This window comes from Vulpes lagopus, chromosome X (genome assembly GCF_018345385.1).
Source record: "Vulpes lagopus strain Blue_001 chromosome X, ASM1834538v1, whole genome shotgun sequence".
In the NCBI taxonomy this organism is placed as follows: Eukaryota; Metazoa; Chordata; class Mammalia; order Carnivora; family Canidae; genus Vulpes; species Vulpes lagopus.
The window spans coordinates 88,265,714-88,292,693 of NC_054848.1; the positions used below are offsets into that span (position 1 = coordinate 88,265,714).

A 26,980-nucleotide genomic window follows, 5' to 3' on the forward strand; every position below is an offset into this window, starting at 1 on the left:
CTGTGCATCTGGGGAGCTCCAACACATAGTCATATGTTGCTGGCAGGTTGGAGAGGCTGGTATTCATATTTGGGTTTCATCTTTCCAATTCTTTTTTTTTTTTTTTGCAATCTGTTACCTATACCTCGCTCCTTGGAATTTTCTGCTCTGCTGAAGTTGTACCCTACAATGAGACAGAATGATGAGTCCGTTTTCATGAGCAGTACATGCTTCCATCAAGGTAAAAAAAATAAATTGGAAAGAATGAAGAATCTCTTTTTCAGGTTTAATGAAGACACAGGGCTTCATTGTCCTTTTACAGAAGAGAGTCTTAGAGAGCCAACAATAAGGTAGGGGAGAGAAGAGAATGAAGGAAGCCAACTAGATGAAGTCCCTCCATTGTGTGGCAGAATGACCTGACCAGTGACCTCTTTGCAGACACGGACTTGCTGCTAATGATATAAATACTTTCCTCCAGCTTCCCAAGGAATAATGTACTTCCTTCCATGCCTCTCAAATCGGGGTAATTAACTAGAGGACACAAATATCAGTCCAAACTATCTCTCTGCTTAGTTACAACTCAGGTTTTCTTTACCTTTACCCAGCCTTCTCGTCAAGCACTCAGATTATTAGGTCCTTAACGCTTGGATTTTGCATTTGTTTTGGTTAACTGAGTGCCTGGCCTTGGTCAGTCCTGGCTCTAGGTTTGCTCTGCAAGGTGTAAGGCTTTGGAGACCCACTTACAGCCTGCATGCTGTTTGACTTCAGCCAGTACCCTCTTGTTGACTTCCTTTGTCCAGGAAACGAATAGCTGGAAAGGACCTCACCCTGCTACATGGCCCAAGTGATGGCAATGTCACTGCAATGCATCTTTATTTAGCATATTTGCGAATCCACACTTGAAGTTGAGTTACATAGAAAGAAAAGTATAATCCTCAAAAAGCCACCCTAGCTCTTTCGTCTGGGTTGCCGACATGCCATCCAAACTAAGGAAGGCCCAGAACCATTGGGGCCACGGGAGCCAGGGCAATGCCCCACAGGCAAGCACCAGAAGCCCCCAGAGGGCCAAGGTAATGTTGGTGGCATGCATCACCACAGGATCAACATTGACAAATATCACCCAGGCTACTGTGGAAAAGTCGGTATGAGGCATGACCACTTAAAGAGGAACCAGAGCTTCTGCCCAACTGTCAACCTTGATAAACTGTGGACCTTGGTCAGTGAGCAGACACAGGTAAATGTTGCCAAAAACAGGACTGGAGCTGCTCTTCCCATTCATGTGGTGCGATGGGCTACTACAAAGTTCTGGAAAGAGAAGCTCCCAGAACAGCCTGTCATGGTGAAAGCCACGTTCTTCCTTCAGTAGACACATTGAGAAGATTAAGCATGTGGGAGGTGGGGGTGCCTGTGTCCTGGTAGCTTGAAGCCAAGTAGAGGGAGGTTCATTAAATGCCAACAAGTGCTTTTCTCTTCTAAAAAGAAAAGTGTCGCCCTAAGGGAACTTTATAAAAGGACTTTGAAAGAACCAAAACTTAGGGCCAGTCATTTTGCTTCTGTGGACCTCAGTTTTCCTAATCTGTAAAGTGAGGGAGATGGTCTATAATATTTCTTCTGGGCAGCCCAGGTGGCTCAACGGTTTAGTGCCGACTTCAGCCTAGGGCCTGATCCTGGAGACCTGGGATCAAGTCCCACGTCAGACTGCCTGCATGGAGCCTGCTTCTCCCTCTGCCTGTGTCTGTGCCTCTTTCTCTGTGTGTGTCTCTCATGAATAAATAAATAAAATCTTAAAAAAATAAAAATAAAATATAATGTTTCTTCTAATACAAAAATTCTATATTAATGATCAAATTATTTTGGTACTTAAATGTGATACTTCAAGAGGCCCTATGTGAAATAAAATGTCAGCTCTATGCTATGGGAGATTTTTTTTTTAAGATTTATTTATTTTAGAGAAAGAGAGAGAGCACATGCACACAAGAAGGAGAGAGGTAGAGAGGGGAGAGAAACCCAAGCAGATTCCACACTGAGAGTGAAGCCAGGCGATCTCATGACCCTGAAATCACGACCTGAGCTGAAACCAAGAGTCAGATGCTTAATGAGCTCTGCCACCAAGGTGCTCTTATGCGATGGGTGTTTTTTTTTTTATCAACACTTATCTTAGAATATGCTTCAGCTGCTTAAAACTACCCCCCCCATAAACACAATGATTTGTGTGACCTGTAGTTCAGAGTTCATCAGGTAAGACAACTTGGGCTGTTAATAGTGTATTTTGGGGAAAATTTGATAAATTATGCCTCTGTCTTTATCCTGCCTAGCAGATAAACTGAAAATCTGCTGTTGTTTTGTGTTTGTAACAAACAACTGGTTTGATAAACTTTTCACTAAAATTATCCTAGATTTTAAAACCCTGTAGAGGGATCCCTGGGTGGCGCAGCGGTTTGGCGCCTGCCTTTGGCCGGGGGCGCGATCCTGGAGACCCGGGATCGAATCCCACGTCGGGCTCCCGGTGCATGGAGCCTGTTTCTCCCTCTGCCTGTCTCTGCCCCTCTCTCTCTCTCTCTCTGTGACTATCATGAATAAATAAATAAAATCTTAAAAAATAAAAAATAAAAAAAAATAAAACCCTGTAGAATATAGACTCAAAACACCCTTTGCTTCCAGTCTTCATAATATTAAAACATCTTTTTAAAAATTTTTAAAATTTATTTGAGAGAGAGAGAAAGCATGAGCAGGGGCAGGGGCAGAGAGAGAAGCAGACTCTGCTGAGCTGGGAGTCCAATACAGGGCCCGATCCCATGACCCTGGGATCATGATCTGAGCCAAAGGCAGAAGCTTAACCCACGGAGCCACCCAGGTGCCCCATAAAAATATTTATTATTAGTCCTAGACATCACCTACAAATATTACAAAAGACGAAGATAGGATTATATTCTTCCTGCTGCCATTGGCATACATTGCTATTACATGGATCCACTGACCTACTCTTTAAACTTGACAGTGCCATTTGGTGGAAAGAAAACACCTTGTACAGAATTACGAAAATAAATGCATGCTATTATACACACCTAACATTAGATTAGGCATTACTGTAATAAACATGCCTGCTTACCTGTGAGATTTACTCCTAGTGGGCTAGCCACTTTCCATAGAAATGAGAAGAAGGGTGAAATACTCAGTAGTGCTCCTGTGCTTTATTTCTTGGGATAAAGCAGGGAACATTGCCTATAACACTGTGGTTCTGATCACAGGCTGCAAAGATAGAACACTCTCCTGCCCACTCTCACACCTGCACCCCACTCCTGCATTACAAGCCAGGTGACCTGCGTAAACGTTTACTTATTCTGTAAGCCTTAGCTTTCTCATCTTAAAATGGGGATATATGCCCATTTGTGGAAGTTATTAGCATTAAATGAGGCAATATACGTAAAGTTCCTAGTACAAATCCCGCCTAGTACAAATCCCGCCACGTTGAAGAACTTAATAAGGGGTAACTGTAGATATTGTCATTTTTCCCCTTGGTGAAATTTTGTCATTGTGTTTACATTCGAATTTGAAAAGTGGAAAAGAAATGACAGTAGGATATAACCATCTATCTATTGCTTAGTATTAAGATTGTGAAGACCTAAGATTGTACTGAGGGAAGGGTGCTAATTTCCATTTTAACTTATTTCGTATCTCCAGCTGTGAACCAACTGGGTTTTTTTTTTTTTTTTTTTTTTTACAGATTTTATTTATGTATGTATTTATTTGAGAGAGAGAGCACAAGTGGAAGAGCAGAGGGAAAGGAACAAGCAGACTCTGCACTGAGCAGAGTCCAAAACAGGGCTCAATCCCACAAACTGAGATCATGACTGAAGCAGAAACCAAAAGTCAGACGCTCAACCTATGAGCCATCCAGGTGCTCCATCAACTAACTCTTACTTAAATACCCCTTTAAGAACACAAATACACCCAGATGCCAAATCCATATTGAAGCAAACACAGGAAACTAGTCAGGGGTCCATTGGCAAACTACAGCAGCAAACCTAATCTATTGTTGCTTATTTTTAAAAATAAAGTTTTACTGGCACACCACCATGCCTGTTTATTTAGTGTCTGTGGCTCCTCTTGTACTACAACAGCAGAGTTGAGTATTTGCAACAAAGACTGTATGATCTGTATGCCAAAAATATTTACTATCTGGCCCTTTTTAGATAATGAATGTTTGCTGACACCTGAGCCAGAATAGTCCTTAAGAGTCTGATCTCATTTCACATGATGTTCTTTCCAAAGGACTCCCAAATATTTAAACCTTTTTAAAAAGCTAAGTTTAGTTAGATGCCTACTTCATTCCATCTACTAAATGAGATGTTGTTTGTATGACCCTATGGCATTGATAAAGAAACACACAGGTGAAAGCATTCTTGGTCCTGAATTATCCAAGAAATGTTTGTTGATTCAAAATGAAACTTCTGTGACACTTTCTAAGGAACCCTTTGGTTATTTAGACCAGATCTTCTAACTGCAATTAGTTATTAAAACCTTGTCACAGGGATCCCTGGGTGGCGCAGCGGTTCGGCGCCTGCCTTTGGCCCAGGGCGCGATCCTGGAGACCCGGGTCGAATCCCACATCGGGCTCCCGGTGCATGGAGCCTGCTTCTCCCTCTGCCTATGTCTCTGCCTCTCTCTCTCTCTGTGACTATCATAAATAAAAAATAAAAAATAAAAAATAAAATAAATAAAATCTTAAAAAAAAGTAAAATAAAATAAAACCTTGTCACAGTTTAAATCTTTAAAGCAATATAGTCATGTACTTAAACTTTTCTAAAAGTATTAGAAAAGGTATATATCATCTTTTGCTATCTGGGTTCTGTTTCTGGCTTGTTTAAAATGTTTTTTGCAAAATGTAACTCTCTTTTGTGGTATATTGACAAAGTACTTTGTCCTTTTTCGATGAAAGTGGCAAACAAGGGCTCACGCTTAACCAGGACATAGAATCCTTTATGGTCCAAAACCCTTTTGATTTCTGAGGGTAGTTTGTCTCTTCTAATACAGATCCTTATAATAACTTTTTTCTGCCATCGCATGTCATATCCTCATTAGTATGAGTTTCCTGTGTTTAAACAGCCTGTGTCAATCTCTTTTAATGCAGCTTTATTGAGATATAATTCAGTCATTATTCAAGTCACCTGCTTAAATAATACCGATCAGTGGTTTTTAGTATATTTAGAGTTGTGCAACCATTATTGCAATCTATTTTAGAACATTTTCATGACCCCAAGAAGGACCTCTGTTAGCAGGAACCTCCCCCATTTTCCTCCATGGATGTCTCTATGGATGTTCCTTTCTTGTGCATTTCATATAAATGGAATCACATAAATGTCCAGATTCTTTCATTTAGCATGTTTTCAAAGTTCATTCATCTTGCAATACTGTCAATTACTTTTCAAAGCCACATTTTGCATATTTAGTAGACACTCAAATATTTATAGCATTTTAAAATCTGATTATATTCTCTCTCTCCACACACACACACAACCAGACACACAAACACATGCACACATGCACTCACACGGTCCTAAATTCACCAAAATCTAGCCTAACATTTGAGCATCAAACAACCAAACATAATAGACTAGACATGACTGTTTCTTTTAGGAGTCTGATTAGTGGTGTGGAAAATTATGGATAATCCTTATGAATTTTGAAATATGCTCTACAATTTATTCTGAGAGCTCTCTAGTATATCTTTAAAAGACCCTTCTCATAGGAAACTTTCAGTGTTTGAAATAATTATATTCTGATGCAGATTGAATATTCCATCCAAAAGAATGCTCTTATAACCCAGACACACAAAATAGTGAAGCCAAGATATGCATGGGAGCTAGTGCACTCACCTACTTGCCCTGTAATTTACAGGTGTGTTCGTTTTTCCTCCCAAACCAAAATGTGACATGTGCTAATTAGTTATGTAAACTTCATGGGAGGGACTAACATAGCAGTATCTAAAGCAACTGTCAAAATTGCTATAACCAAAAGCAAGATCTCCTGTAATTTGCAATTTAATCACTGTAAAACAAGGTTCAGAAGTCTGTACTATCTCTAAAGGAAGTATAACAGATATTTTATCTTTGAAGTGGATTAAATAGACGTCAAGCCACTTTCTTTCCTGATTGATGTTATCACTGGACCTTTATAATAGGCAAATTCAAAGCTTTTGTTTTGCAGATGGAGAAGTGGAAGCCTGTAAAGGAAGTCCAATCCCAGAAACTCACCCAAAGTTCTTTTGCTTTCCTCCTTGAAATGGAATGCATTTCCACTTAGCCTTATCACGTTTTATGCATCTTTTAAAGCCTAACTCAAGTACCATTGCACAAGAGATGCCTTCTCTGACTGCTTCAGCCTAATCATTCCCATTCCTTCCAGAGTTACTATAGCATCCCTTGTATATTCTATCTTGAATTGTTGTCTCAGTATTTCATCTACATTGGTTTTGCTATTGAATTATTCAACTATTAATTCCATGTGTGTTGAGACCATACTTTTTCTACATTGCATATAATTGATTTTTAAAAGATGATTTATTTGAGGGAGGAGGGGCAGAGGGAGAGGAAGAGAGAAACTCAAGCAGACTCCATACTGACCACAGAGTCCAACATTCCACAACCCTGAGATCACAACCTGAGCCAAAATCAAGAGTCAGATGCTTAACCCCAGCGTGACGTAATATTTAATTCAATGCCCAAAACATAATAGGCGCTTAAAAGAATATTGTCCATTAATGATATATTTGACAGGAAACCTGAGGGTAACAGTTTAATTCTGAGCATTTCTTGTGATGGAATAGTGACCTTCATTGGATCTACATAACAGAAGTTTACTGTTGATCAAATATATCCTAATCTTAGTAAAGACATTTCATTGGACTTTTTTTGGCCTTTTGTTCTTCCTTTTAACAAATGAAAATATGTGGGGCACCTGGGTGGCTCAGCCATTGAGCTTCTGCCTTCAGCTCAGGGCCTGATCCTGGAGACCCGGGATTGAGTCCCATAACGGGCTCCCTGCATGGAGCCTGCCTCTCTCTCTCTCTCTCTCTCTCTCTCTCTCTGTCTTTCATGAATAAATAAATTTTTAAAAAATGAAATGTGAAAACACTCTTGGACATGTCACAATAATTTCTTTAGGAAAATGTGCTTATAAGATCATTGGCAAGGGCACCTGGGTGGCTCAGGGATTGAGCATTTGCCTTTGGCTCAGGTTGTGATCCCAGGGTTCTGGGATCCAGTCCCACATCGGGCTCCCCATGGGGAGCCTGCCTCTCCCTCTGTGTCTCTCAGGAATAAATAAATAAAATCTTAAAATATATATATATATAATTGGCAGGTTTTAGCAGTCATTCAAATTGATAGTAACTGCTGAGACTTGAGAAATATTTTAACACACCTATCCAAAGAGTTAACATTCGTGTGTTATACATGCATACATTTTGAGTTGGCAACTTGAAAACCACCTTCACTTAGTAAACAATGGAAATAACTTGCAATTATTATATTCTGGGTAAAAAAATTTTAAGAAGTTTCCAGGTCTACCAAGATCAACCTCATGCTTTAATATTTAAGGATAAGAGAAATCTTTAAAATCACATTTTTTTAAATCACAATTGAAAAATCGTATGTCACTATTTGCTATGGATATTATCATATAAGCTATATTTTTAACCACATATAACATGTTGAATAAAAAAAAAAAGAATCAAGGATCAATCCAAGAACATAAAAATATCATAACATGAAATAGAATTATCATACTAAAACATAAGATGAAAGCAAAATATATTGGTTCCTGGAAATTAACTGATAAATCACAAAGCAATTAATTAAAATAGATTGGTACACAATTACACATTTAGACAGTGAAGAGACCTTTTAGATTTGGGGCAACACAAAGGTAGCTTAGTTACATCAAAATGCCTATTTTAATAATATCCATCAAAATGCAGTTCTACCTGGATTATACTGGTGAGTTTGTTACATAGGAATCTCAACTAGCAGGTTCCTGGATGGCTGAGTTGGTTAACTGTCTGCCTTTGGCTCAGGTCATGATCCCAGAGTCCTGGGATAGAGCCCCTGCATCTGGCTCCCTGCTCAGTGGGGAGTCTGTGTCTCCCTCTGCCTCTGTGTTCTAGCAAATAAATAAATCTTAAAAAAAAAAAAAAAAAAAAAAAAGTAGGGGGAATCTCAGCTAGAATCCAAATAGGTGGTTCCATGTTTAAGGTATATTTTTTCTGTTGGAGATTCTTGAGGCCATGAGTAGTGCCACCACTTAGGCACCCTGCAGCTTTGAAACTATAGACCACTGCGCTTCCATTAAAGTGACACTTCTCACCAACAAACTCTTGCAGAATTCTACATCCTCACTGTTAGTGGTGAACAAAGACTTTTATTAAACTTTCAACATAAGCTTTTCTGATTAAAAAAGAAAGCAAAAATAGCCTATGCATAGGATTCTTAATATTTTGACATCCTCTAAATTCCAAAACTTGAAAAATAAACTGAAGTCGAAAATTAACTGAGACAAATATATCTATCCTCGAAAACTTAGCTTGCCGAGTTCCTTCACACTATTGCTAAGTCTGTCAGTTTAAGTCGGAAAGCAGGTGGAAGCTTTTCCGGGGTGACTTACAGGCAAAAGGTAGAAAACCAAAGTACCATATTTAGCGTGTCTCGAAATTCTGTGCAAAGCATTCCAGAAACCAAACCAAAACGCGGGACAACTACTGGAAGCCAGAGATCTCATTCTGGAGCCTATTGTAAATGTGTGTGGCACGGCTGCCCAGTCACCCTAACAGCAATGCGTTGAAATCCATATTTTTGTGGTGACCCCAACCTGACCCAGTATGAAATCTCATAACAGAAATTTAATGTTTCTGAAAGCATGATTGCCCTCTCATTTCTTTTCCACCTTCCTGTGCCTTTCATAAGTCCTTCTGGTTGGTTAATCATTAATAAATATTTAACAAGTCTTTTTTTCTCCAGTGCCAAGTCCTCTGCTTATCTACCTTTTGGGCAGTCTCTGGACTCCCCTACACCTTCCCATTTAAGAAGTCCTGGCACCCACTACAGATTAATTTCTCCAAGGGAATTCATAATAGCAGATCAAATGGGGGTCTCTTTACAAGAGCATTCAATCTTTCAGGCCACTCTTAGTTTAGCATTTTTCCTAAAACACATGGAAAATGGGATGGAACTGAACCAATTTTAAGTTTGTAAAAAAAAAAAAAAAAATCAAGGACACAGTTCTGGAACCAGATGGTTGCCACTCGAACGGGAAAGGGCTAAAACTTTCCCTTCGACAGCTGTCCCACAAGCCAATCACTTGACCTGACCCTGAAGAATGCCCTCAGATTCCGGCCGTCTGAGCCGATTTTGGACCTGGAGTGAGCCATAGGATCGGAATGCAGATACGGAGGGAAACCTCCCAGTGTAGTAATGGAAGAAGCCAGCTCTGACCTGGAGGCAATCTCATGGGCAAAGAAGAAAAGCTACTCTGGCAAACAGAAGAGGTACTCCGGGAAGTAGTAGCACGTCTGCAAGCTTTCTCTGGTGGAAAGAGATTGATGAGAATTGACATCCGTTTCCAGTCGAACGAGTGGAAGGACCTTGCTTCCACCATTCCTTTCCACCGCGACCTGTCACCCCTTTCCGCATGGACAAACCTACCTGACAGGTGGTCTTGCTCCACGACTAATTTACTTGGCACGAAACCAAAGACTTGAGAGCCTTGTCCTGTCCATATTCTGATCCCCGGACCCCGGAAGGGAAAAGGGAAGATCGCTAAGGTCTCACACCTGGGCTCATCCGCGCAGACGAAACTACTAGCAACGTCCCTCCTTGCGCCCAGATTATCTTCGCCGTTCCGGGGGTGGGGGGAACTGTTCCCTCGGGCTTAAATAGGGGCTTGGTGACTCTCAAACTCCCATTCCCAACATTCCCATTTATTTATCTATTCCACTTTTTTTTTAATTTTTACTTTTTTTGCATATGACTGAGCCAGGCACCGAGGGCTTCTAATGCCTTGGTAGCCGGGGAGAGGGAGAAGCCGGCGCGAGGGACCGCTCTCCGCTCCGGCCGCGGGGTTAGAGCCCCCATCCCGCCAGGGTGCCCATCCCGGTGAGTCTTCTCCCGGCTCCCCACCCAGTTGATGTGACAGGCTCGTGGCCCAATCCCCTTCCAGGTTCCCAGGCCGACTGTTAGCACCACCCGAGCCAATGGCGGCGGCCGAGGGGCGGAGGGGGCAGGCGGGGGGAGGGAGCGCTGGCTTTAGAGCCGCCGCCGCCAAGATTCCAAGAGGCAGAAGTTGTCTGAGCGCGTCGGTCGGAGGCTGGGAGGCTGCCGGGCCGGGGCCGGGACTCTGCGACTCCCCGTAAGTGCTCTGGGGGCGCGCAGGGCCCGGCGGGAGCGGGCGCCCGGGGCGCGGGCAGGCGTGCGTCCAGGGGAGAGCATCTCCCGGAACTTGGGCTGGAACGTGCCCGGCGCGGGGGGGACGCGGGGGGACGCGGGGGGACGCGGGGCGGAGAGGGGGCTGCAGACATTTGCGTCCTGGACCTTGGGCGCCGAAGCGGTCCTCGCACCCAGGATGGGTGGGAGTGACAGCGTTCCCACGACCGCCCGCCGCAAAACACGTTTTCTGCTCTTAACGACCGGGGTGGTGGTTTTTCGCTAGTTGCTCTTAACTTGTTGCCTACCTGGGGCCGCGGTCCTTGACGCCCACCCTTGCCCTTCTCCCCCGCCGTGGCGGCGGCCCCGAAGCGGGAACGGGGCGGCTAACTTCCCTTCGCCGTCCTCCCCCTGCCCCTGCCCCTGCCCCCCCGCCCGGGCCTCGGGAAATCCCGGAGCCCGCAGCCTGCGACGCCTCCGGCCCCCGCTCGCCCACCCCGGGTGACCTCGCGGGCTCACGCCAGTTCCGGGGCCCCGAGCGGCTGCCTTGGCCCAGGCAAGGAGCCGGGTTCCGACTGCCGGCCTCCCGCTTGCTTCCCTGGCCATTGGCGAGAGCGCCGCTACCGCGCCGCGTCTCCTATGAGTAAGCACTTTTTTCTCTTCAGTAGCACAAGCTCCGCGGGCCGTAGGGGCAGAACCCCTCGATCCTCCTCTCCCCGGACCCCGCGCCTTCCGTGCGCTCCTTGCCCGGCTCCCCCGGCTCTGCAGCCACGAGCGAGCGCGCGCGGCCCGGGCGGCGGCAGCCGGGACCTCCCGCGGCTCCTGGGGAGGCTGAGCGTCAGGCGGAGCCCGAGGGGGGTGATCTCCCCTCCCCCGCCCCCCAGCTGCACTTGCGGGTGTTTACTTTCCTCCGCCGCAGCACTTAGGCGCGCTAATACGAGGCGGGGGGACGCTGAGCACCCCCGCCCTGGCTTCTCGCCAGTCCCAGAGCTGCTGCCGCTGCTACCGCTCTAGCGCTCGGGCGGCTCCAACCGCCCGGCTCCGGGACAGCGGCTGGTCCCAGGCGGGGGGTGGAGTGGGGCCAGTGCTGTCTGACACTTGCCGGACGCGGTGCTTCTTGCCGCTCCCCGGATCTGCACCCCACCCGCAGGGGCGCTGGCTGAGCCTAGAACTGTTGGCGAGCCTCGCCATTTAGGATCCGACGGACGGGATGCTGGCGGGGGCGGGGGGGATGGGGCCCAGCGCCTGGCTGGCCTCGACGTAGGTTGAAAACGTCAAGTGAAATGACAGACTCCTGAGAGAGAAGCACTTAGCGCCACTTTATTGATGTCACAATGTGTCTGGGAGCCTCAACTTGATCCTGGAGACCCGATTTACAGTGAATTCCAGCGAAGTGGCCGAAGTCCCACACTTGCTGATTGGCATCACGTGCCCCAATCTGATGCCCCTGGGGTAATGGTCACATGACTTCTTTTGCCTTGAAAACTGGAATGTAATGGCTGAAGCCCATTTTCCAAAACTACCACGACAAAAAAAGAAGGGGGAGTGTGAACTAGCCTCTACTCCAGGGAATTCTACTTGGATTTGGAGGAGGGGAACAGAAAGGGAATTTGGTGCTCCGATTTTATCCGAAGTAAAAACGGGAGCTGTTTTTAAAATAACTATTTGAAATAGGTTTGTGCTGGGATATATATCTCCCCAGTGGCTCTCCTAAGTTAAAAAAAAAAAATCTTACTAATTATTTGGTAGGGAAGCCGTCCATTAATTCACACCCACTTCATCCCTAAATGATAGTTTTGAAGCCATATTCCGTAAGAAAGTGTCACAAAAAATTAGGATTTACACATATTCCTGGTTCTGGCCTATATTCTAAATGAACTGTTCTCTTTAATAGGCATCTACGTGAAGGTGGTGGTTCATTTCTTGACTAAAATTAACCACCAGTAATTTGTAGTTTGGAAGTAATTGGACCAGAAATCAGCTACAAAAACAGTGGATTCTAAATCTGATAAATCGAGTTGGTTGGGTTTTTGCCTGTCAGTATCTAGATAGAATGATGAGAAGCCCCTGAAACAACTCGGGTGACGACCAGTACTCGCCCATGTGGCCCAAGTTAAGATTGCTGTTGGAAAAATGTGGCAGTTCTGATACTCAGATTATATTGTGCTGAGTATAGAAATGGGCAGGGCGGGGTGGGGGAGAGAAAAATGGGCAGAGGAGTCTCTGAGGTTAGGAGTTTAAAAACTTATTTACAAAAGTGGATCCAGTTGATACATATTCAGCCTTGAAACTAGGGCAGCTATAAATGAAAGTGGGAACATTTAAGAGATTTTTTGGCTTTGTAGGCATTAGCCAAAAAAAACCCTCTGTCTACTGCAGCAACCTCGGAATGACTGGAGCACTCCATTTTTGTGCTGTGCCTGGGTTTCTGAGCCTAAAAACTAGAACTACTTAAAGCATATAGTTCTGACTCAGGGCTAGCCTTGTGGCACAGATTTGCTCAAAGTGGGATTAAAGCCACACCTGAGCTGCTGGAGTTAACTATACTGGTTGATAGACCCCCCTAGTGGAAGTGAGGTGATCATATATTTTAGATTAAACTCCTAATACCTATCTTAACCTCAAAGAAAGAATACAATTATCCAACCAGGTTAAAGTGATGGGGACATAAGCTCTTTTAAAAATATTAACACATCAAAATAGTATCATCGCTAGGCTCTCAGTCGACCAAGCATTTCATTTCATTGTCTTCAAATGTACACTCATTTAAAACCACTGACTCTGTTACTGACTTAATGGGGGGGGGGGGTATCATTTAATGAACTCAGGTTTTTCTTAAGATTAGGAGGTTGTGAGTCTAATTCTTATGTCTACTGTTAGATCTAGCAATTTATCAACCAGTCTCTTTCCCCGGGGTGGGGAAGCCAAACAAATTATGCTCTGCCTTGACTTAGTGCAGACAGTCAACGCTGAAGTTGAAGGGTCTCCAGTCTGATGCCATCATTTAGATTCCATAGCTAAAAACGTCTGGGCTTATGGCATTTGGGGTAGAAGGATTAATTATAACTGGTGAGTAATATTTTGGTTGAGATTACATCTCTTCTACAAATGGTTACATGCACATTAGACTTGACTATTTATACTGGCAGACTGTCAGTATCCAGGGCACTATCAGAAACCAACTGAAATTTTGCTCCTAGGCAAACCGCATGATTGTTACTAAAAAGAAGGGGGTAGCTTGGCCATGGTACTCGAGAACTAAAGTGATTCTTTTTGGTGAAACCGACAGGGGTGAAAAGGAAGAAAGTCCGCTTTCCATTGGCTTTAGGCATCATTTCTCCTTGCCTTTCCAAGACATATACTGATATATTTTTTACCACATATGATAAATTCAGGAATCCGCTCTTCTGTTTCATGGAGCTCAGCCTCGGCAAAATGCAAACACTAAACTTTTTGCTGTTAAGTACGGATTCCAAAAGTAGCTGGTATAAAATTAAAAACCATCATCTATCAATATACAATTCAGGTATCTGTCTTTAAAATTGTTTCATATTTGCTCACGTGATCGTTTTTCTTTTGGTTGAAGGTAATCCAGGGAGGGAAAAATTTGATCTGTGAAACTAATAAAACACAGATTGGATGAAAACAGATCATGTTTTGAGTCTGTGTAAGTATTCTAGAAAGTGATCTGCCATATATATGTACATTCAGTGTGTTGGGAGGTTTCAAAAGCTTTTTGGATACATTACACTGTTGGAAGTTCTCAGACACCAATGGTCAGGACTAGCTGTTTTTTGTTATACAGCTTTGGTTACAGTTATGGCTTAGAAATACAAAAAACTGTCTAATCATGAAATGTCAGGCTCAGAAGGTCATAACTCTTGGGCCAACTTACTGTAGTTATGAAGGTAAGGCACTGTCAAAAAAATTCAGTATGTTTAATAATACCTAATTTGCCTTAATCTTGGCACTTGAAAAAAAAATCTTGGCACTTGAAAGACAAATGTCAGTATTTGATGTTTTAGGGATGAAAAAAAAACATGCTTTTAAGTGAAAATTGAAATACTAAGGGAAAAATATATCTACCTTCAGAAGAGCTCAATTTTACACGTCTCAGCTACTGACTGACTCCTAGTTTGACCTGGGGAAAGTTACTTAAAATTACTATATTGAGGGGCGCATGGGTGGCTCAGTTGGTTAAGTGGCTGCCTTCAGCTCAGGTGGTGATCAGAGTTCTGGGATCTCGAGCCCCTACCCCCGCCCCCCATGGGGCTCTCTGCTCAGTGGGGAGTCTGCTCCTCCCTCTCCCTCTGACCCTCCCTCCTAGCTGGTGTTCTATCTCAAATGAATAAATAATCTTTAAAATATTACTATATTGATAATGCACATTGAGTACATTATACATCTTCTCATTTATACAATTGTGGGCATGGCTCAAGGTTTTGGGTTTGCTGGGGATTCCCCCCCCCCCCCCCTCCAAATAGTTGTAGTCTGGCTTATTTCAGTTTTGTTAGTTGATTTTTCAAGTTTTAATGCCCCCATACAGAACCAAACTAACTACCTCGTTGGCACTTTGGTAGCTATTCAGGAAGATGGTCACCAGTGGCCTATTCTATGACTCGTGTTAGCTCTTTAAAATATAGAGGTACTGTTAACATCATTCTGAGCAAGGATTTTGGCACATTAAACCCTACTGATTTTGTATTATGAGAAAGCTTAATTTTTCTTACCGTTTGTTTGAGGGAAGGAGGTGGTGTCGTTTATTGGCAAAGGCAGTGAGCATGGAACCCAAGGGCTCTTAGTCCTCTACAGTTTGGACATAAAGGCCATTGTAGGTAAATCACACACGTTCTCTGTGTTCATATTTGAATTTTACTTTATTAAAGCCATCTGTTTCCAATCTGTCACAGCCATGCTGAAAGGATAAGTGAGCTATGGATAAGTGAGCCTTGGCTCTTCAGCAGACAGGTGCTATATAAAATCAAAGTACTGTAGTAGTAGGTCACAGGCACACTAAAACTTTTAACAAGAGTCTACGGAAATGGTAGACTCCTCATCACTTCAGTCTCTGCCCCGTTTTTGCTTGCCGGCAAATGTTCTCCGGCCATCCAGTTTTACGAGCAAAGGAGAAATAGAGCCAGGCATAATCTAACGCAAAATAAGGAGAAACGGCAGATAACAAGAGAACCAAAACCTATATGTAATGCTGGAAGCAATTACTGTGATCGTTTTTTTGTTTGTTTTTCTTCTCCTTCTCAAGTAACTACTGAGCAGGATCTTACTGTTGGTAATCTTACAGAATCCAATGGCTTATCCAACTTCATTCATAGTTTTGTGACTGCCCATAATGGGGGGGCCCCAACTGCTCCCGAAAAAGCCAATGCTTCTCCTTAAATTGCCCTTTAGAGGAGTACAGGTTTGCAAAAGCTTCTAATGGAGGAGATAATCTGTGGTATGTAACTGGTAAGCCCTCATGAACACAGAAAGGGAAGTTAATGTAGATCTGCATTTGAGAAGCCCGTTGGATAGCTGGCTGCTGAGGGGTCAGAGTTAATGCCCACCCTTAAAACCATTAACCTTGAATTAATTTTCAGTGTTTATTGTCATCTTGCCAATTACAAGACAGTGTGTTAACTCTGTCATTCTTTGAGTTACCGTGCATTTTTATTTCGTCAGTTAAAATTATGGTTTTACTTACTGAATTCCAGTATGATTTAACATACAGTGTTACACTAGTTTTGGCTGTACAATATAGTGATCCAGCAGTTCTAGACATTGCTCAGTGCTCATCACCATCAATGTACTTTTAACCCCCTTCACCTATTCCGCCCCCTCCCCCCGGTTGTTGTCTATATTTAAGAGACTTCTTTTTCGTTTTTCTCTTTTTTCTTCACTTGTTTCTTAAATTTTCTTAAATTCCACACATGAGTGAAATCATAGGATATTTGATATTATTCAAATATCATTGGTAAAGTGATAGTACTGAATTAAAATGAAATAAGCAGAAACCTCTGAGTTAAAGGGCTTTTGAAATAACCTGGTATCATGTGGCTGGTTCTGAAGAGTGGATTTTTTTTGTTCATAGTGGTCAATTTCTTTTATAAAGTCTGATCTCTTGTTTCTACTATCTTTGGTTTAAAAGATTCAATAGCAAGTTATTTTTGTAACCCATTTATTGAAAATCTAACTCAGATCTTTTAAGCTGCTTATATATGTGTGTGTGTGTGTGTGTGTATATATATATAGTAATTTGCATAGAATACATATGTTTTTCTCTATAATAAAATTTGTGAGGTCAGTGTAATAGCTTTGAATATTATATGCTCTAATTACATGGTGTTGCACTCAGATTGACATTTCTGCTATTGACACTGAATAATACACTATCTTTCATAAACTAATGTAATTTGTAAGCTTTTTTCCTGTATTTAACTAGCTTGTGTATTTCTGGTTTTGTCCTTTCTTATTCTTTTTGATATTTTGGGGCTTGTATTTCAGGTCAGAGAGAATTACCATTATGGACTGCATAGTGTTTTCTAGAAGTGATCACGATAGGAAATGCTACAATAGTCATTATGTATGATTTAGTTAATCTACTAGAAACCTATCTTAAGTAGTGAATACTTAAAATATTTTTAACCACTTTGTAATCATAAAAATCACAAAGTAATCATAAAAATTTTAGAGGAAAATATAAAAGGATTTATAATGAAGAAAATAAAAATTACTCATAATTGTACCACCTGCTCATATTTTTAATCTATTTCCAGTATAGAAAGTTATATATTTTAAAAATTGGAATCATCCTGTATATATAGTTTGTATTCCATTCTTTTCACTTACTTACTATATGTTTTCTTGTAATGAAGTATTTTTTTTTAGAGATTTTTATTTATTTGAGAGAGGGAGAGCACAAGCAGGGGGAGGGGCAGAGAAGGGAGAGGTAGAGGGTCAAGCAAACTCTATGCTGAGTATGGAGCCAGAAGCTGGGCTGGATCACAGGATCCTGAGATCATGACCTGAGCTGAAGGCAGACACTTAATGGACTGAGCCACCCAGGCACCCGTGTAATCAAATATTTTTGAAAATTTTAAAAATTACTATGATAGTCCATATAATGGGTATTTCATAACTTACACTAATTCCAGGTTGTTGCAAGTTTATGGCATTCCCATATTTTGTAGATAATGCTTCACTGAACATCCTTGGGCAAAAACCATTTTGCAACTCTGATTATTTCCTTGAGATAAATATTGAGAGGAGAAATTGCAAAGATTTTTCTCTTTAAAGATAAAGTCCTCTGCCAATCGCTGAAATTTAAACATTGGCTTAAGCAAAAAGAGGCCTTGATTTCAAACAGTGGTATTCCAACAACAAAAAAGGACTGTTCTTTATATAGTGTATGGTATTTGACTCTAAACTGAAGCTGATTTAGGTAAAGTATATGTCTTGGAAATATTTTGGTTTCCTCTGATCTACTTAACAGGTGCAAAGCAGGATAAAGGAGAATCGTGTGGGGCATACAATCATAGGAAGTCTATTTTTAAAACGGAACTGTTAATGGGGGAAGGGAGACAGGTTTGTTTTTAACTTGCCCTTAGATTTCAGGTTGCTATAAAACTCAGTTCAAGTATCCAGAGCTTATTTGTGACCATAAACCTTCAGTATCGTAAAGGAACTTTTATTTTTTTATTTTCTTAAGATTTTATTTACTAATTCATGAGAGACCCAGAGAGAGAGAGGCAGAGACATAGGCAGAGGCAGAAGCAGGCTCCCCATGGGATGCCTGATGCAAGCCGAAGGCAGATGCTCAACCACTGAGCCACCTGGGCATCCCTGTAAAGGAACTTGTAATCCTGGAGTTAGTTAAGTATATTTGTTGATAGGCTTTTCTCTGTCTCAGGCTGTCTGTCCCTTAAATTACCTTGAGATCACTCAATAAATTCGAAGTTTTGTATTTCATTCACATTGCTTAGATAACTCTGCAGAGATTTCAATAGTGGTGGAAACTGATGCTACTACTTAATTTGTGCCTAATTCTAGTATATGGTGACTCCCCAGATTACAAACACTTGATTTAAGTAATAATTCGTATATTTGAATGGGTCATTGTACACTGTACCTCTCAAAACTTGTCCCGTGCTGTTTCACAGACCCTTCCCTAATGTTTTTCTCCTTCCCCCAGGTCGCCAGTCTCACTAGGGACCATATTGGTCTGGGTGTAGCATGATGACCCAGAAGTGATAGAGAAAATTTGACTGACCTGGGGCGCCTGGGTGGCTCAGTCAGTTGAGCATCCGACTCTTGGTCTTGGCTCAGGTTATGATTTCAGGGTCCTTAGATTTAGCCCCACATCAGGCTCTGCCCTCAGTGGGGAGCCTGTGTGAGATTCTCTCCCCCTCTCCTTCTACCCCTACCTCTACTCACACGTGAATGCTCTTTCTCTCTCTTTAATAAATCTTAAAAAAATTTTTTTGTCTGACCTGACAACTCATTCCTACCATCTCCATTATTTTTTCTTTTCAGAGAGATCATCTACAACTATACTTCATAGTCAGAATGGATGTTAGCATAAAATATGGGTTCCAAGGGCTTTGCTATTTTATGTCTCTGTGACATTAGAGAAGTTCTGTAACTGCTCTAAACCTCAGTTTCATCATCTGTAAAATGGGGCTAATACCCCTTGTTTTCAGTGTTGTCCCTAAAATGAAATGAGAACATTAACAATGAAGCTAGCTGGTAGTAGGTACTCAATAAATACTTCCCCTTTACAATAAATGTTTCCCCTTAGATGACCTTGTCAGATATCTGTATCCACCTGTTCATTTTCCTCTGATTCAGACGCTTTTTCCTTAAGTATCACTATTCCAGATAAACCAGATAGTTTATTTTTTTCTGCTTTATTTAATGGTGTTGTGAAAATATTGCCTTCCATTGCTTTTTATTGTGGATAGGTAAGATTTTAACAATGTTCCAGGTTGAAAAAGATTCTTTACTTAGCTAGGAAAACTGCTTACCATTTAATTTATCTTTTTGTGACAATATGCCACCTAACAGTTTAAAAAGTTCACCTTCAAAGGAAAATTGGAAATGTGACTCTATACATACATTACAGAAACCATTATTAAGCCCATTGTGGCTAACAAATACAGCTTAGGGGTGCCTGGGTTGCCCAGTTGGTTAAGTGTCTGCTTTTGGTTCAGAGGGTCTTGATCCCGGGGTCCTGGGATCAAGCCCCTCATGGGGCTGGGAGCCTGCTTCTCCCCCTCCTTCCTGCTTGTGCTCTGTCACTATCTCTGTCTCTCAAATAAAATCTTTTTTAAAAAATACAGCTTAGATCAGAGTGAAAGGTAATGATAGGTAATGTTGATGCTTGATGGGGAGGTGGGGAGGGAAAAAAGCTTCAGCGTCTTTAGTGCTTCTGCAGTAGGAGGAATAGAAATGTGAGTGTTGGGAAGTTTACCTTTGTAAAAATAGGAGACGAGAAAATAGTGAAAACTTAGTGTTGGGGAATGCAGAGAGGCAAAGGGTTATAAACGAAATCAGCATCTTTCCAAGATGACATGTAGCCTTTGGAAAATGGGTGAATCCAAAACTTGTTAATCTTAAATTTATGATGTCCCTTGTTTCCTCTAGTGGAAGTTTTCAAAAGCAAAAACCAGGAAATGATGAAGGACACTGACACATTCAACAAATATTTTGAGCACTTTGTGGGTCTCCAGTTTAAAGCTACAGTTGAAATCATTTTTACATGTGACCATGAATAATTCACATTTATATCTTATTAAAAAACAAATATAACCAAACTAGTATTAGTGTATGTAGATCACCAAAAAGTAATACTGACAGATTTACATGTTTAAAAATATAAGCCAGCCCACACATTTGGTGTCTGATCCTAAATCAAAGTGTTCCAGCATTTGTTGGCACGGGGGGGGGGGGGGGGGGGGGGGGGGGGGGGGGGGGAGGCAAACTAGAATCTATTCATAGGTGCAAGCCAAAGATGGGAAACTTCCCTAACCAGAGATTTGTGTAAAGAGGAAGGGAAGGAGGATTTGTCAAGTCCCTCAAGATATGTAAGAATTACATAAAAGAAGGCCTCTAGGCCAGTTATTTGTTATTTTTCAAAGATGTTATTTATATATTTGACGAGAGAGAGCGCGCGAGCACGCACGAGCAGGGGGGAGGGATAGAGGGGGAGGGAGAAGCGGACTCCCTGCTGAGCGGAGAGCCTGATGTGGGGCTTGATCCCAGGACCCTGAGGTCATGACCTAAGCCCAAGACAGACGCTTAACCCCCTGAGCCACCCAAGCGCCCCCTAGGCCATTTATAAATAGATGTAAACTCAGGAAAACTTTAAAATGTGCCCATAGTTCCCAAATATATATTGAGAATAGTATAAACTCCAGATGAAGTACTAGTTAACCAGGGATAGTAACATAGATGATGCCTTAATTACTGAGTTTGTGGGATGGTTTCATCATTCAAAAACAACGACAAAAATATGTAACAAAGACTTTTAGATGCCATCACTGTAAAGGTGGGTAAGATACACCTGCAGCCTAGTAGAAGCAAAAAATACAAAATATTGGATTTCATGAAAGCTAAAAATATTCTTCCATGTAGAAAATGAACTTAAATATGGCCCTTTCTCTCAACATAAAATAATTTCTAAATTTAAACCTTGTGTGAACAAAGACATTCATTTATAACCCAATATAATCAAATCTAAACTAAGAACAAATCAAATTTAAACATTGTTATTTCTTTGCAATAATTATTGCATCCTAAAAAACAGTACCCGCTATGAGTTAATTTTACTTAAATAGAACATTGCTCAGCCTATAAATGAAGGTCAGCAGACAGCAGTGTCTTGGAATAAAATAGCCCTTTGGCAAGAAAATGAGCCACACCCCATTTAGTTTTTACAAAAATAAAATTCTTTCCAGCTTTACTAAATTGTAGATGTTGTGCACAGCATGGAGCTCTGCTGTAGTTGGAGCCACAGCTGTGGAAACAGCCATGTGTGCAGAAGCCCCGAGAAACATTGATAAGCCGTTAGTTGTACCTGCAGTTCTTGGACTTTCTGTAGTACAGTATTCTGTTAAGTTTTATCTGACTCCAGAAGAGTAGTGAGTACCTACACCTTAATTTCCTTCCTTGAACTTCTTGATTGTCACAGACTTTACAATGAGCAGGAAAAGCCCAAATTCCAAATCTCATCATCATTTCATTTTGGTGGGAGAGCATCAGATGCTCTGTGGACTATGTCTGGGTGTACCATGGAAAGAACTGTGCTTCTAGAGAGAAAGGAAGAGGAACTCTGAGGGGAAGCCCCATTCTTCTAATTCTTTCACTGTACCTAGCACAAGGCAGATCTCCATACATACATAACATTTAAAAGGACGAAAAAGATGGGATGCCTGGGTGGCTCAGCGGTTGAGCATCTGCCTTCAGCCCAGGGCGTGATCCCAGGGTCCTGGGATTGAGTCCCGCATCAGGCTCCTTGCAGGAAGCCTGCTTCTCCCTCTGCTCCGCGCTCTCTCTCTCTCTCTCTCTCATGAATAAATAAATCTTAAAAAAAAAAAAAAAAAAAAAGAAAGAAATGGCTATGAATAACCTTTACAGATGAAGATTAAATTTGAAAACCTAACCAGCATAATTTGTAACTTAGGAAACACACCAAATAAAATACATAATCGTGAACCTACAAGAAGACTAAGCCAATGGTTTCCTTGGTTTTCTTTCTCGTTCAGTTGTTGTAAACAAATAGGAGTTAATGTTATGGCTGGCATTTGCATTGTGATAACTGCTTAATTTTCGACTCAAAGAAGAAAGTGGGACATACTAATTTTTTTTAACATTTTGAAGTGGTTTTATTGAGTACAGTGTACAGCTTCAGCGGATTTTGGCATATTCAGAGATACGGATAATCATCACCATGGTCAATTCTTAAACATTTTCCTCCCCTCAGAAAGAAGCTTCATGCTCTTGAGTTATTATTCTCCCCCGCCCTCTACGTCCCTAGCTTCCCCCTCATTCTTCAGCAACCGCTAATCTACTTTCTGTCTCCATCAGTATCCACATTCTGACTTTCATACGAATGGAACATAGAGCCACATGGTCTTTTGTGACTGGCTTCTTTCACTTGGTATAGTGTTTTCAAGGTTTATTCACAATGTAGCATGTACCAGTACTTCATTCCGTTTTATGGCTGAAAAAATATTCCATTGTATGGATATGTACCACCTTTTGTTTGTCCATGTGTCCATTTGATAGACATTTGGGTTGTTTCCACTTTTTGGCTATTAGGAATAATGGACAATGCTAATATTAAATGACTAACCACAGGTCAGCTAATGATGTAGAAGAGGTACTGACAAGATGCCGTTTCAATTCTCATTACTGTATTACTGTAAATCTTTGCTTTGATTAACTCTCAGCAGTACTGATTTTTACATCTCAAGGTAGCTGATTTTTGGTTTCCTAATGTTTAGTTGCATATTATCACCTTGTTGCCGATTCCTTTTTCTTTAGTAATATTTTCACTTGAATAATTGAAAGCCTGTGCAAGTTGTGTAATCACCTTTTCTAAAATTCACTGTAAAATAAATAACTCACTGTATAATAGATCTATACAGAATTTCTTGTTTATACGCATTTATTGAACACCTATTAAGTATTGAGCACAGTGGTTTCAGCTGATCTAAAGCATTATTGAACACATCTAATATATTTTTTTAATTTATTTCTCAAATATGAAACATTCCCAGAACAAAATTCAAAAGCTATAAAAGGACATAAAAGAAAAGGAGCCTCCTGCTCCAGACCTGAGCCTCCATTTCCCTTTACAAGAGCTGACCATTAGAACTAGTTCCTTGTGTATCCATCCAGAAATAATATTGAGTACACTTAACGCTTGATGTTTTCGGAAGAGCATGGTGTTCCACATTTGGAACTGATGTTAAGGTTGAGGAATTCTTTACTTTCTGCCTTAAATATGAGAATGAGAGATTATCAAAGAATAATTAAAAGCATCGCCTTTAGTTTCAGATCCATTTTTCTTTCAAGCACCCTTGACCACCTCCAATTCACCTGCATGGCATCAGGTCAAAATAGCTAATGATACTAGAACTGACTTCTGCCATTATGTTCTGGATTCAACCCATAGAGAAGTTTCTAGACCCAGTCTCCTTAGTCTTTTTTTTTTTTTTTTTAACATTTTATTTATTCATGAGAGACACAGGCAGAGATACAGGCAGAAGGAGAAGCAGGCTCCCCAGGGGGAGCCTGATGCGGGAGTCGATCGATCCCAGGACCCCGGGATCATGACCTGAGCTGAAGGCAGACGCTCAACCACTGAGCCATCCAGGCATCCCTTTTTTTTTTTTTTTCTTTTAAGTAGGCTGCAGGCCCAACGTGGAGCCCAGTGCCAGGCTTGAACAGTCTTTTTTTTTTTTTTTTTTTTAATTTTTTTTTTTTTTTATTTATGATAGGCACACAGTGAGAGAGAGAGAGAGAGAGAGGCAGAGACACAGGCAGAGGGAGAAGCAGGCTCCATGCACCGGGAGCCCGACGTGGGATTCGATCCCGGGTCTCCAGGATCGCGCCCTGGGCCAAAGGCAGGCGCTAAACCACTGCGCCACCCAGGGATCCCCCCAGTGCCAGGCTTGAACTCACAACCCTGAGATCCAGACCTGAGCTGAGATCAAGAGTCAGACGTTTAATCAACTGAGCCATCTAGGCGCCTCCCCACCCCCCAGTCTCCTTAGTCTTATGGATAGTGTGTACCTAACATAAGGCTAGGCCTCCCTGAGGGAGGAGGGTTGTAGTTCAGCTAAGAAAAGATATAATTTCCGGGAGAGCCATTTAGAACTTGCTAGATAATTACTTAATTCATTTAACAGGCCTTTATTAATTATCAACAGTGTGCCAGGCACTGGTATCACCAAGAGAAATCAAACAATGGCACATTGTTTGAAGAGCTCAGAGTCTAATCTGGCCACTGATTTTTACAGATGAAGTGACAGGTTTAGTTGATTTTGACTTGCCCCAGCATCCAGTGGTCGAGGACAGGGATGGAATGTAGAGTTGCCTGTTACCTAATTCATCACGTTTCTCACCATGAATTCAAACCCCACATCCAGAATCCAACTTTGTTTACTAGGAAAGCCTCTTCCTCTCTGAATTAGCTCATACTAAAGGGCGTTTTCCTTCAAGTGTTAAGAAAATGGCAGATGCCAAGTCATTCAACTTGACAGGAACTGAGATACACTTCACCTATAAATTAAGCAGCTTGGTTTAACTCGGCCAGCACTTTGTCACTAATGGAAATTCATTAGAAATGGCTTTACAGTGGTGGATTATTTTTCTAGGTCATACATTTAGTCCAGACTACTCTTACACTAACAAAACTGCAGTCCTGATTACTGATCTTAAGAGAGTTTCCTATATTGTGATGTATCCAAAAGATTTTGAAAACTCTAGTGTCAATATATTGGATATACATTATGAGATTGATCACTCTTGATTTCTTTTGAAGTGGTTTTTGTCACTCTCTGAGAGTTGGTATTTCCTCTTTGTCTTATTACACACATACACAAACACAATTCCATTTCATGCATTTATACAAATATTTACTGAGTGCCTTCTATAGGTCAGGGGGTGTCCTAGGACACTGGCAATGATAACTTTGAATGAAACAAACAAACAAAGGTTACCATCCTTATGAGGCTTACATCCTACGAGGGAAAGATAGAAAATAAATGATAATATAGTGTATTTGATGGTAGTGTGTTGTGAAGAAAATTGCAGCAGGATTAAAGATCCAGGGAGTGGTGATGGGCACTGAGGGGGGGCACTTGATGGGATAAGCACTGGGTGTTATGCTATATGTTGGCAAATTGAACTCCAAAAAAAAAAAAAAAAAAAAGATCCAGGGAGTGGGAAGAGGGGCATAGCTATCTCCAAGTCAGGTGGTCACAGAGGCTTCACTGACAGGAAGATATGTGGGGCAGGACATGAAGGAGATCAAGGAGGGAGCCATGATCAGTTCCTGATCTGGGGCGAAGTGCCAGTTAACTAAATAATTCCAATAATGGGGGATCCCTGGGTGGCGCAGCAGTTTGGCACCTGCCTTTGGCCCAGGGCGCGATCCTGGAGACCCGGGATCGAATCCCATGTCGGGCTCCCGGTGCATGGAGCCTGCTTCTCCCTCTGCCTATGTCTCTGCCTCTCTCTCTCTCTCTCTCTCTCTGTTGTGTGTGACTATCATAAATAAATAAAAATTAAAAAAATTAATGAAATCACAGAATTTGTAAAATTTGGGGATTTTTTTTCACTCAGCATAAGTTTCTGGAGATTCACCCAAGCTGTCTATATCAACACTTCCTTTTTATTGCTGAGTAGTGTTCAGTGGTGTAGATGTACTACAGCTTTGTGAACCATTCACCCATTGGAGAACTTCTGAGCCATTTCTAGTTTTGGCTATTACAAATAAAGCTGCTGTAAACATGTGTGTACAGGTTTTTGTGTGAATGTAAGTTTTTATTTCTTTAGGATTCATGCCCAAAAAGTGCAATTTCTGAGTTGTAGGAGAGTTGCATATTTAGTTTTGTAAGACACTGCCAAAACATTTTTCCAGAGTGACTGTGCCATTTAATCTCCCACCAGCAGTGTATGAGTGGTACAATTTTTTCACATCTCTGCCAGCATTTGGTGTTGTCACTTTTTTTTTTAAGCCATTCTGATAGGTGTGTAGTGATTTCTCACTGTGGTTTTATTTTACATCTCCCAGTGGTTAATGATGTTGAACATCTTTTTATGTGCTTCTTTCCTATCCGTATATCCTCTTGGGTGTAATATCTGTTCATGTCTTTGACCTATTTTTCTTAATGGGACTTTTTAAATGTTGAGTTGTAAGAGGTCTTTTATATTCTAGATAGTAATCCTTTGTCCAATATGTGGTATACAACTATTTTCTCTTAGTCTGTAACTTGTCTTTCCATCCTCTGAACCAAAGTCGTTCACAGAACAAAGGTATTTATTTTGACGAAGCCAAATTTGTCACTATTTCTTTTTATGAATTGGCTTTTTAATGTCATGTCATGTCTAACACCCCTTCACCAAACATGGTTCTGAAAGAGTTTTTCTAAGTTGTTTTCTAAAGTTGTATGGTGTTATGTTTCACATTTAAGTCTGTCACCCATTTTGAGTTAATTTTTGTGTAAAAGTGTGAGGTTTAGATTGAAGTTCTTTTTTTTTTTTTTTTTTTTTTAATGGTTGTCCAATTGCCCCAGCACCACTACTTCACTGATGCACTTCTACACCCTTGTCACAAATTGGTTGAGTATACTCGTGTAGGTCTCCTTCTGGGTTCCTTGACCTGTTCCATTGTTCTGTGTCTGTTGCTCTGCCAACCCCACATTGTCTAGATTCATGCAGCCACAAGATAGGATTTGACACCAGACAGATCCACCTTATTTTTCAATATATTTTACCTGTGGCAAGACCTGCTTGTTTCCACAAAAGTTTTTAGACTAAGTTGGTCTGTGACTACACAAAACTATGCTAGGATGTTGATAGAA

General features: G+C 41.4%; 1 protein-coding gene and 1 pseudogene across 3 annotated transcripts in view; both read left to right on the plus strand.

The window, feature by feature from the left end:
• The first annotated feature begins 953 nt into the window (after positions 1 to 953).
• LOC121483579 lies at positions 954 to 1,544 on the plus strand (annotated as a pseudogene).
• An 8,696-nt stretch (positions 1,545 to 10,240) lies between these two features.
• Positions 10,241 to 26,980, plus strand: part of PLS3 (plastin 3) — an 88,939-nt gene continuing 72,199 nt past the window's right edge. For 2 of the 3 annotated variants that reach the window (XM_041741220.1, XM_041741218.1), the window contains exon 1: positions 10,241 to 10,380. The gene's annotated coding sequence lies outside the window, so the exon portion shown is untranslated. Of the gene's footprint in view, positions 10,381 to 14,042; positions 14,062 to 26,980 lie in introns of those variants that run through there. The other variant, XM_041741219.1, reaches the window with a different exon arrangement.